This window comes from Notechis scutatus, chromosome 1 (genome assembly GCF_049901735.1).
Source record: "Notechis scutatus isolate UNSWTSFEM ecotype Mainland chromosome 1, rNotScu1.2, whole genome shotgun sequence".
Lineage (NCBI taxonomy): Eukaryota > Metazoa > Chordata > Lepidosauria > Squamata > Elapidae > Notechis > Notechis scutatus.
In genome coordinates, this window is record NC_142009.1 from 163,583,598 (window position 1) to 163,596,051 (window position 12,454).

The window sequence follows — 12,454 nt, forward strand, 5'->3', positions numbered from 1 at the left end:
CCAGAGGCTCTGCAACATTTGTCCTGCACTTTGCCGGTCAAAATAGAGTGGCAGAGCAATGGGGCCACCCCTCCATCATTCTACTTAGGCCTACACAGGCCTCGCTCTGCACTTTGCAGGACAAAATAGAGATTCAGAGGCCGATGCTCTGTTTTGGCCAGCACAGGCCTCGCCTGACACTTTGCCAGCCAAAATGGAGCTTTGTTTAAGCCTACGCTGTCCTTGCCCTGTAGTTTGCTGGTCAAAATGGAGCTCTGTTTAGGCTTGCACAGGTTTCACCCAGCACTTTGCTGGCCAAAATGGAGCATTGGAAGGGTGGGCTCACCACTCTGAAGCTCCATTTTGGCTTGCAAAGTGCCAGTCGAGGCCTGTGCAGGCCAAAACAAAGCTGCAGAGGGGCATATGCAGCTGAGAGGCTGGAAAGGAGACAGCTTGCTAAATCTTCATGTGATGACTCAGTGGGTCAGGTTGGGGGGTGAAGCAATGCCTTCTTGTGGTATGGGAAAAATAAAATACATGGTTACTTTCAAAAACCTTACATTAGGAATGTATTATTGTTAGTGTGGGAGAAAGTTAGACAACAACATTACTTGAGGATACCAGTTTGGCTTTCAACAATGGAAGCACTGGTTCACCCAAATGTTATTAACATGGAAAATATTGTTAGGTACAAAGATATTTTGAATGAAAAGGGGGAACTCAAAACTAAACAAGAACTGAGCAATCAAGTTATTGATATGACATGGTACTCACAAGTGTAGATACATTCTAAATATGAGAAAGATGTTAAACTATATGGTTTCTATAAAGAACTAACAGAACAAGATATTATTAGACAAGATATTATTATTATTAGACAAGATATTAACAGGGGCAGAAGAAGATTGATAAAGAAAACATACAGCTACTTATTAGGCATTAAATTGGAAGGTGTACAAGTGATAATGATAGCATGGAAAAAAAAACTTTGGCTATACAATTGAGTTAGATAAATGACAGAAACTGTGGGACAGGAACTATATATTAACAATGTCAACTGCATACAAAGAAAATTTGTATAAGATGTTTTATAGATGGCATTTTGTACCAGTGAGGTTGGCAAAGATGTTTAAAGATAAGTTGGCTAAATGCTGGAAGAGCCACCAGATATCTGGGTCGTATTATCATATATGGTGGACATGCTCAAAAGCAAAAAACATATTGGACAAAAATACATATGTGACTGGAAAAAATGATAAAGCAGCATATTGATTTAAAGCCAGAAATATTCTTGTTGGGGACTTAACCCCCAAAATATAGTAAGGGAAATGTGTATTTAATTATTCATATATTAACTACAGCTAGAATTGCATTTTCACAAAATTGGAAAAATGAAGAGATCCCCACAGATGAGAATGTGATTAGGAAAATATTAGAATGTGCAGAAATGAATAAACTGAATATTAATGACATGGGACTTATTTTATCAATGGTTAGATAACAAAAAAGGAAGTTAGAAACAGGGAAACAAAAGAAAAAGATTAGTGGAATAAAGAAGATATGTTAAGAAAGAGAAGCAAATATTATGATTACTATGTTGAATATTATAATTTTAATATTGTAGAATTAATGCTAATGTAATGAATATTGTTGTAAATTTTGATTACCATTTTACAAAGATATTTGTACCCGGATGACACACTGCTTAATTGAAGATGGAATTATTATATTAAAAAATAAAAAATTATATATATATAAAAAAAGATTGAACAGGTTCTTGACCAACCTAGCTGACAACTTTGTCATCCAAAAAGCAGACGAGGAAACTAGAGGGACAGCTATAGTGGACCTAATTCTTACTAACAGAGAAGAAATGAAAGAGAGGGTTGAAGTTGCTGGAACTTTGGAGGAGAGTGACCGTGTTTTATTAGATGTGATGACCCGGGGCATGGCACAAAGGCAACAGTCAAATAAGCAAGAAACGTCCCTTTAATACCTCCAACTTTGCCCTCAATGTCCAGATTACCTTCGGCTGCAGAAAAACTCTCCCAGGAACAGTCTTTAAGTGGAGAAAATTCAGTCCGAAAACATAGTACATACAAACTGTAAATAAAAATCCACACAAACCACGTTGCAGTAATTAACTTGACAGGGCAGGAGAAGGAATTGCAGACTTGAAAGGACAGCAAAACACACACAGTTGGGAAGACGCCAGGAATCCAGATAAGCCTCGACGATACCAGATAATTCATTATTTGCTCCCAATAACTTTGCTGTGTGCAGCTTCCCTTTTTAAACACTGTATTCCCAGCTGCAGCTAATGAAGAAAATCAGGGCCCTTTCCTCCCCCATAAGCCACACAACTCACATTGCTCCCTTCTCTGTTCCTCCCTGCGTGCCCTAGGATGAAGAGAGGGTGGGCCTGGTCTTCCTCCGAATTCCCTCTCCCTTGCTCTACCTCTCCCCTGCTCTGCCCAGCTGGCCTTTGCCCTTCCCCAGTTTCTTCCACAGCCAATGGAGCCACACTCCCACTTCCTGTCAGTTGCTCTGCCTCCTCCTCTGAATCAGATTCCGACAGGGGCATGACATTAGAATTCAATATAATGCAGAGACCAACAATAGAACATAATTGTAGGAGATGACCATGCTGAGCCTGAGGGAGGGATCAAACATGTCATACTTCAGGAGTCCCTGTGCACCCATAAGAGATCAGAGTCCAGCCCAGCTTGAATACCTTTCTTAACTCCCGCGCATTCTCTTAATGGTCACTTGGTCAGAATCAAAGTTTAACTAATTAACTAACTAACTAGATCTAGAACTAACTAAATATTTATACTCATTTGAACTGCCTGAATCTCCTGATTTCCCTGGGCTTGACATTAATCTGGCCAAGTGCCTTCACCAAAAAATTTTCTGGACTCCAGAATGTTCTAATCATGATCTCTGATCACAGAGCTCCAGACTTCCACTCGCTCAGCAGACACCAAGACATCACTGAAGATGAAATCAGATATCTTGTAGTCAGTTTTCAACAGATGATGCAGATCATGACTTAACAAGGATTTCCTTTGCAATCTCATCCATTGGCCCCAGCAGCCCAGGCACAAGTACCAGTTCCTGCCACACTCATTCCAAAGTTTCCCTGCTGGCTACTGCTGAGATTCACTGTTAAGTCTAATAAGATGAGAACATTCCTAGCACAGTGTGGTGTTCATTAGCACCAGACCAGGAGTGTTTCCAACAGACAGATCAAGGGTCTCCTTTAGTGGTGGGATTCAATTTTTTTTACTACCGGTTCTGTGGGCGTGGCTTGGTGGGCATGGCAGGGGAAATATTCTGTAAAATCTCCAGTCAGAGGTGGTATTTGCCGGTTCTCCAAACTACTCAAAATTTCCGTTATCGGTTCTCCAGAACTGGTCAGAACCTGCTGAATACCACCTCTGGTCTCCTTCATCCTCACACTTTTAACTGACTCTGCTGCCAATTGGGCTCTTCCACTCATCAAAATCAATGACCCCATCTTGGATAGTTACCCAAATTTCTTCACTAGATTTGGAGAGCATTTTAGGAATCCTATTTATATAGAAACTGCTGAACAATGCATCTTCCAGCTCCAGACAAGCCCTGGGAATGGAAGAATAGCAAAGTTGCAGACAACTAGCCCTGTGTTTCTATTGTGGAGAATATAGCCCCATGATCAAGAATTGTCCTACTAAACCTCCCCAAAAAGACAACAGACAGCCTGGCAATGTTTCCATTAATCACCACTTGGAGAACAAGCCCCAAGGCCAGGCAAACGAGAAACACCCTCCCTTCATGAGCTCATGGGAAGGTGTGTGTCACGCAATCACTGAACGGAACTCCATTTACTCCAATTACTTCCATTTCACGTACTTTAATAAAATTTGATTCCACTGACACTTACTAGTGGTCAGGAAACCACTATCTCTTTTTTTAAAATAATTTGTATTAGTTTAGAATATAGCATACAAAGGAAATACAAAGTAAATAGTAGGGAAGTTTGGGAAGGGAAAAGGGAAAATTGGGGGAAAGCAAGGGAGAAAAAAATAAAAAGAGGCACTGACTTCTGACTCTCTTTGATGCAGTAAGATAAGACATTAACATCAACTTTTTACTTTTATGTAATAGTATAAACTAGCCATTTCGATAACAACAAACCTATCTGATCAGTAAAACTCACAATCAAAGTTCCATTTTTTCCCACCTGCTTCTGAGGTCCAGAAACGAGGAAATCACTATCCCTGTTTGATAGATTCTGGCTCAACCTCTAACTTCATAAGCTAGCCACAGTTCAGAAACTTAAGATATCTACAGTTTCCTTGAAGTCCCCCTTGCTAGTGATAACTATTGATGGCTGAAATTTAAAACCAGGCCCCAGTATTCATGCCACAGTACGCTTGAGTCTAACAATAAATCAGGATTCTGAAGAGTTAACTCTCTTCATAGCTGAACTCCCAATAGTGCTGGGAACCACTTGATTACAACACCACAATCCCACTTTGAAGTTGAGGAATCACACTATTGCCTTTGAAAATCCTGAATGCCGTTTACACTGAGATCAGCCCTCCAAAGCCCACCCCAGCCCCCCTTAAGGGTTCACAGAAAGATTCCCAATCTGCCAAATAAATAAGCAGTCTTCGTGATGTTTTTGGGGAGGAGGCAGCCTCTCTCCACACAGAGACTGCAGCTGTTCCATAAATCTGGTCCCTGGTGCCAAAATTCCCACCAAGAGACAATACCAAATGTCTACATTACAGAATTAGAAACCTTGAAACAGTATTTGGATTCCAATTTGAGAAAGGGATTCATAAGACCCTCCCAATCCCCTGTCTTGGCTCCCAGCTTCTTCATACCCAAGAAGCCAGACCCCAGTCGGTATAATAATTGTGAGAAACATCCCCTTCACATGAGTGGTCTGACTATTATCAATTGCTGTTAATTTCAGACCAGTTATATAGGCCAGAGGCCCCCAACCATTTTGGCACCAGGGACCGGTTCCATGGAGAGAGGTTTTTCCGTGGACTGGAGGGGGCATGGTTTTGTGTGCTGTCTGAATCCTGTGGATGGAGCTTTACTTGTTTTGCATGGCCCGGTTTCTGGCATGCCACGGACTGGTGCCAATTCATGGACCAGTGATTGGGTACCTCTGATGTAAACTACAGAAAACCAGCATTTTTACAAGACTAAACCTCTGCAATGCTTACAATCTTATTCAAATAAAAGAAGGCCATGAATATTAACCATTTTTGACACCAGGTATGGCAAATTTGAATACACGGTGTTGTCTTTTGGTCTGTGCAACACTCCCGCTGTATTTTCCAGATTTATGATTTTTCAAGATTTGATACACTTGTTGTTTTATATTTAGATGATATTTTAATCTACTCTGAGAATGAGACTCAGCATATGGACCATTTGTGCGCAGTCCTCAGGAGACTAAGAGAAAACCACATTTTGCCAAGCCAGAAAAATGTGTCTTTGATTTGCCACAGCTAAACTTCTTGGGTTACTATATTTTCATGATAGGCATCCAGATGGACTCCCAACTTGGCCAGGGGCTCCAGGTGAGGACCAGGAGCAGCTGTCACCTGTTAGCAATGAGGAGGAGGTGGAGTCCACACCTCCTCTTGATCAAAGGACAAGTAGAGCAGAAGAGCACAACACTGGTCAGTTAAGACTACTCGTGAGGAGAGGCAGAGCCTCCTCGCTGACGGATGGTAGATCGCAACTGCAACTCTCTGCGGCTATCGTTCATGCTCTTTCGTCGGAGAGCCCCAGTCATTTTGATTAGGGGCTGAAACTGCCTTGGAGGGGCAGCGGAGTAAGAAGAAGCAAGCCTGATTGTGGGGAGCTGCATCTCCCCCCCCCCCCGGGCTTGGTTTTTTTTTCCTCCCAAAGACGAATGCAGCGGTGGTCTAAAATGGCCATCCCGAAGAGGACGACTCAGCTGGACTAAGATTTGTGCAGGAGGGAAGAAAGAGGTGGATAACATCTGAACCGGGACAACTGGGCAATATAACTAAACAAAAGTACCCCGGGATTAAGGTAACATAGAATTTTTAAGAAAAAAAAAGTGAGCGGCGAAATTACAAAGGGACAGAGAAAAAAAAATATTTTTGACAGCTAAATGGGGCTTCGAACCGGGAAAGGAAGAAGCTGGAATTAAAGATTTAATAAAACTGGACTAAAATAATTTGGGAATAAACAAGTATAAAACTAAAGCTGGACTTAAGATTGTCAAAGAATAATAATAACAAAGTTTACAAATTGGAGACTGGACTGTGCTGGAATATTGAGGCTCGAAAAACCTTAAATAAAAAAATAGGGGAAAAAGGTGAAGACTTTCTATAATGGAGAGTGTCACCTTTTGATAAAAATTTGGTTCAAATAAAAGGGAAAGCATCCTGTTTTTGAATGAACTGGTGTGGATATAACATTACAGAAATATTGAAACAAAGTAAGAACTATAGAAAGTGAAAGCAGAACCAGAATAAAGGAAAAAGCAAGGAAAGATTGTTTGTGGGACTGATTGACGTTTTTGGTATAAACCCTGGACTGGAATAATTGAGAACCTTAAAAAACTGAAAGAAGAAAGAAGGAAAGTAAAAGTGTTTTCTTTTTGTGGACTTTAACGATCATAAAATATAAGAATGATGATATCTCTTCAGGAATTAAAAATGGAACTTAAAAATATGAGAGAATTACTACAGGAAAGAGGCGAATCACTTTGCTCTGTGCTAGAAAAAATGGAAATGGCGATTGAAGAACAAGAAGAAAGATTTTCAGAGGAGGAGGAATTGACTCAAGGAGAAGACATTTTAAATAGACAATTAACACAAAGAACGCTACAAAGAAGTGGGGAAAGAAGGAAGGTTAAAAAGTTGAGTTTTAAGAAGGCAATTAAAAGAGGGAATACCTGTGAAGTCAGGAAAGGCAGGAAGATTCAGCAGAAAAAGGGAAAGGAAGATATTAAGAGAGAGAGGGATATAAACTGGAATGAGAAAAGATATGGGGAAAAGAGGGGGAGGAGAAGCAGTAAGAAACAGGCATGTGAAAGAAAGAAACACAGAACTAGTAAAATGTTGAAAAGAAATTGTTTTTTCAGAGATAATGGTTGATGAATTAAAAGGGGGATTCTGCAGGGTGACAAGGGGTAATAAGAATATTTCTGCAATTAAAAATATTTAGAAAATAGGGTAATATAGATACTGATAACTCTTATTAAAGGGGGGGGAAATATGCTGTGGAATCCAATTGAAAAGATGTAATGATTAATGGTTTATCGGGAATTAAGATGAGGGAATAAAGGTATATTCTAATCATTAAGGTGTCACACTCAAAATAGTAAAAGAGGGAAAACCTATACTTGTTCTTTTTTCTTTGTGTGTGTGTGTGTGTGTGTTAAAATTTGTATTAATTTAGAATTCATTAAAAAAATGTGTAATGGAAAGGGAATATGACAGACTAAAGAACCAGCTAAATTAATAAGTTTAATATAGATTATTAAAAGCAAGGAGAGACATTGGTAACTTCATTATTACTACTATTAGGCAAATATATATTATTTTTATTTTTAAAATAAATATTAAGGATTATATTTGAAATAATTGAAATGAAATAAAAAGATGTTTAGATTGAGATTAATGAAAGAATTTAGAATTAAACTTTATTATTATTATTATTAGGCAAACACATATTGTTTATCTTTATGTTTAAAAACAAATACTAAAGGATTATATTTGAAATAATTGAAATGAAACAAAAAGATGTTTCGATTGAGATTAATGAAAGAGGCTAGAATTAATGTGTTTGTTTCTCTCCTTACTGAAAATTTGGAATGGAAAAGGTAATAATAGAATTAAGTATGCATATATCAATGTATAATTGCTATCATATTTGTATGTAAAGGTGATGACCCGGAAATAAGTTGTCCACTAAAAAGAGATTTTTGTTTTTAATGTGAAAAACTGAATAAAGTTTGTTAAAACAAACAAACAAACAAACTACAGTTTGTTTAAAAAAAAAAATACTCGTGAGGAGGCAATCTCATGTCTCATGAAGGGCTACAGTAGCATCACCTAATCCCACCCTGAAGACTTGGAGTAATGTGACCAGCTCTGTGCCTTGTGGGGAGAAGTGAGGTAGCAGAGTTACTAAACATCAAAGTCAACCTCTCCTCAGCCTATCATTCGTCTACAAATGGGGAGGCTGAAAAGACAAACCAGCTCCTCCAACAGTATCTGAGGTGCTACTGTACAACACAACTAAGACAACTAGCCATCATTACAGCCATTCACAGTATTTTCTTATAATAACTTGCTGAACTCATTGATTTCAATGACACCTTTCAAGCCATGTACACATCCCTAAAATATTGTCAGTTCATCCTGCACTGGACTCCATGGTTCCAGGGGTGGTTGGCTTCTTACAAGAGCAACATGCTGTACAAGACCTGTTAAAACAGCAACTTGATCAAGCGAAATAGGCTTACAAAAAGACAGCAGATCCACCCATAGCAGTAGGAGACAAGGTTTGGCTTTTTACTAGGTTATCAGTCACTTCAAGACCTTCCAAGAAGTTAGATGCTAAGTTTGTGGGCCTGTCTGAAGTTCTCCATCAAATCAACCCTGTGGCCTTCAACCTACAATTGCCCTCTTCAATGAAGGTGCATCCAGTCTTTAACAGAGCATTACTTGCCATTTGCCCCCCCTCCCCCCAGCACAAGAAGATCCCAAGTAGAATACAAGGTGGAAGAAATTTTAGACTCTAGGAAAAGAGACAAAGGCATCCAGTACTTGATTCATTGGAAGGGCTACCTGGTGTCCGGTTGCTCATAGAAGAACAATGCCCATGATTTGGTTTGTCTGTTCCACGAGCACTTGCCTGACAAGCCAAGGCTGACCAAGCTACTACCACCCCACCCAGTTTTGCCTGAGGAACTTGTCAAGGAAGCAGTTAACCAGACTCTGCATTTCTCCAGAGAGAAGAGGGAGACTCGCCTGCCACATCTGGCCTTCAATTTCCTGGAAGGAGAGGAAACCTCTTTCTGTGTTACAGCAAACACCAGATAGATCACCAGCTCCAACAGAGGAGAGGAGAGAACTCCTTTGAACAAGTTCCTATGAAAACTCAGACTTTGAAGACACAATGCTGGAAGAGGAAAGCAGCATAGAAAAACCCATGGAAGAGGAGCGGGGGCAATATGGAGGGATGGGTGATATAGGAGATGACCAGTTTGAGCCCGAGGAAGAGGTTAAACATGTCATGAGTCCTTGTGTGCCTGCAAGAGATCTAAGTCCAGCCCACCTTGAATTCCTTTCTTAACTCCTGCACATTCCCTTAATGGTCATTTGGCCAGATTCTTGTAGAGAGCTAAGCTTGCAATAAATCTTTATACTCATTTGAACTGGCTCAATAGCAGTAACTATGAGAGGGATCTCATGAACAATCACTAAAATAGGAGCCAGCAGTGTGCAGCAACAGCCAAAAAAACTAATATGAGTAGTTCTTGACTTACAATAATTTGTTTAGTGACCAAAGTATAAACAGCACTGAAAAAATGTGACTAATGGCTTTTCTTCAGTTACAAACTTTGCAGCACCTCATAATGATGTGATCAAAATTCAGGTGCTTAGCGACACTCATATTTTTGACCATTGCTCTATCCCCAAGGTCAGTGATCATCTTTTGCAACCTTCTGACAAGCAAAATCAATGGGGAAGCCAGATTAACTTAACAGCTGGGTTACTAATTTATCAACTGCAGTTATTTACTTAACTGTGGCAAGAAAAGTCATAAAATGAGACAAACTCACTGAAACTAATGCCTCACTTAACAAGAGAGATTCTGGGCTTAATTCTGGTCTGCAATAACAGAGGGATAGAATCAAGATCACATGAAGTATTAATACTAGTTTATAAAGCCTTAGTAAGATCACACATAAGACTACTGCATCCATTTTTGGTCACCACAATATAAAAAAGATGTTGAGATTCTGGAAAGAGTGAAGAAAAGAGCAACAAACATGATTAGTGGGATGGTGACTAAAACATATGAAGAATGGTTGAAGGAATTGGGTATGTTTAGTCTAGGGAAAAGAAGGATTTGAGGTGACATGATAGCAGTGCTTCAATATTTGAGGGACTTCCACAAAGAAAAATGAGTTAAATGCATTTTCCAAAGCACCAAAATGCAAGACAAGAAACAATGGATTTTTTAATAACCAAGGACAGTAGCAATGTAGAACTAAGGAGAAATTTCCTAACAGTGACAACAAGTAACAAGTGAAAGAGTTGCCTTTAGAAATTGTGGGTGCTTTATCACTGGAGGCTTTTAAGAAGAAACTGGACTGCTACTTGCCTGGAATGGTATAAGTCTCTTGATTAAGCAGGGGGCTGGAGTAGAAGACCTCCAAGATCCCTTCCAACTCTGTTTATTATTCTATATCCAACTCTGCTAATGTCAGGACAGTTCACTACTCTTCAGTTCTTGCTCGCTGAATGGTTCATATGAGTGGTCTTAGGCAGTTTGTTAGCCCAGTGGATGTTTCTTAGGAGGATCCCCCAATCTTTGAACCATTTCTTTAAACTTTGTGATAAGAAGTTCAGCTTATTTTGTTCCTCTGATTTGATGCAAAAAAATTAAATGATTTATGTTATCAGAGGTAATTTTTACATAATTCTGAAACTGGAACTTAAGGATGAGGCAGCTTTGAAAAAGAACAACTGTATGGATGTGAAGGTATCTAGTAGATTCTGACTGGAAGCTTCAGATGATAGTGATGTACGTCAGCTAGCAATGTAGAGTTAACTGCCTCTTTTCAGAACTTACCTCTTGAAACAGGATAGAAGCAGTTGATGTCCAGTAAGGCCTCCTTCAAATGATAAAGTGTGAATTGAGCATAGCATCACATAAAGCAATTATGAGAATTCATCTCTTGAAAGTAATCTTCCCAAATGCAGGCCAGGCAGCCATTAAATTAGGAACTGTTTGAGTTCTGAAGTCATTTATGACTGGACTGCTGGAGCACTTCTTATAGGGCTGACTGCCAGAGTTGCAGAATAAAAGAAGTATCTCTTCATGCCCTGAGAAGAGGAGAAATGAAATGATTTGTCAGGGCATTGGAAGAACCAGCTCTTGGTAAGGAAATTGGTATCAAGAACTAGTCTGTAAGTAGATGGAGGCCAATGGTTGATCCCAAGTCTCCTGTTCATCTTCTTGTTCAGGGAATCTGACTACTATTTTGACAATTTTTATAACTGATTACACCTATGCCCTAAAAGGAGAAGTTTGGCATTTCAAAAATTGTCTCTGTAGTTAATTCTAATGATCAAAGACCTGCAGAGTGTTGAAGTGCCATTGCCACTGTCCCAGTCTTAGCACTGCAATCTGCGCTACATTCACAAAATATATGAGTTGGAAGGCATCATAGATGTCATGTCCTCCAAAATCCTGCCAGTAAAGGATTCCAGGAATGTTGTACTATGGTAATATGCTGCTTCATCATCCAACTTGCAGAGCCACATTGTCTGCCATTTATCCATAAGCAATTGGGGAAGGGGGGAAAGTGACCTTTTCACAAAGAAAAAGCAACACAAGCGTAACTGTTTACAATCTAGAATAATATATTTAACAGAACAGCAGAGTTGGAGGGTACCTTGGAGGTCTTCTAGTCCAACCCTTTGTTCAAGCAGGAAGCATTTCAAACAAATGGCTGTCCAGTGTCTTCTTAAAAGCTTCCAGTGATGGAGCCTCTGAAGGCAAGCTGTTCCACTGGTTACTTGTTTTCATTGTCAGGAAAATTCTCCTTAGTTCTTGGTTACTTTTGTCCTTGATTAATTTCCATCTGTTGTTTCTTGCCTTGCTTTGGAAAATAGGTTAACCCCCTCTTCTTTGGGGCAGCCCCTCAAATATTGGAACACTCCTAACATGTAATTCCTGGCCATTCTTTTCACTAGATTAGACATACCCAATTCCTGCAACCTTTATTCATGTTTTAGCCTCCAGGCCCCCACTCATCTTTGCTGAACTCCGAACTCTTTCCAGAGTCTCAACATCTTTTGAGATGTTTTGATGACCAAAACTGGATGCAGTATTCCAAATGAGGTCTTACTAAGGCTTTATAAAGTGATATTAATACTTCACATGATTTTGATTCTATCCCAGTGTTAATGCAGTATAAGATTACATTGGGTTTTTTTTTGGCTTCTGCCGAACACATAGAGTGCCTTACTTTTCTTTCCATTGAATTTCATTTTGTTATATAGGACCCAGTGTTCTAGTCTATCAAGATCTTTCTAGATCTTGAGCCTATCCTTCTGGGTATTGTCTATTCCTGCCAGCTTAGTGTCTGCAAATTTGATGGGTTCCCCTTGTAGTCCCTCATCTAGATCGTTTATGAAGATATTGAAGAGTACTGAAGGGTACCCCACTGCTTACTTTCCTATGTGTAGAT

General features: G+C 39.5%; 1 protein-coding gene across 4 annotated transcripts in view; it reads right to left on the reverse strand.

Annotated features, from left to right (window-relative positions):
• The window catches only part of HDAC4 (histone deacetylase 4), a 200,868-nt gene that overhangs the window by 84,586 nt on the left and 103,828 nt on the right, over positions 1–12,454 (reverse strand). The window lies entirely within an intron of this gene.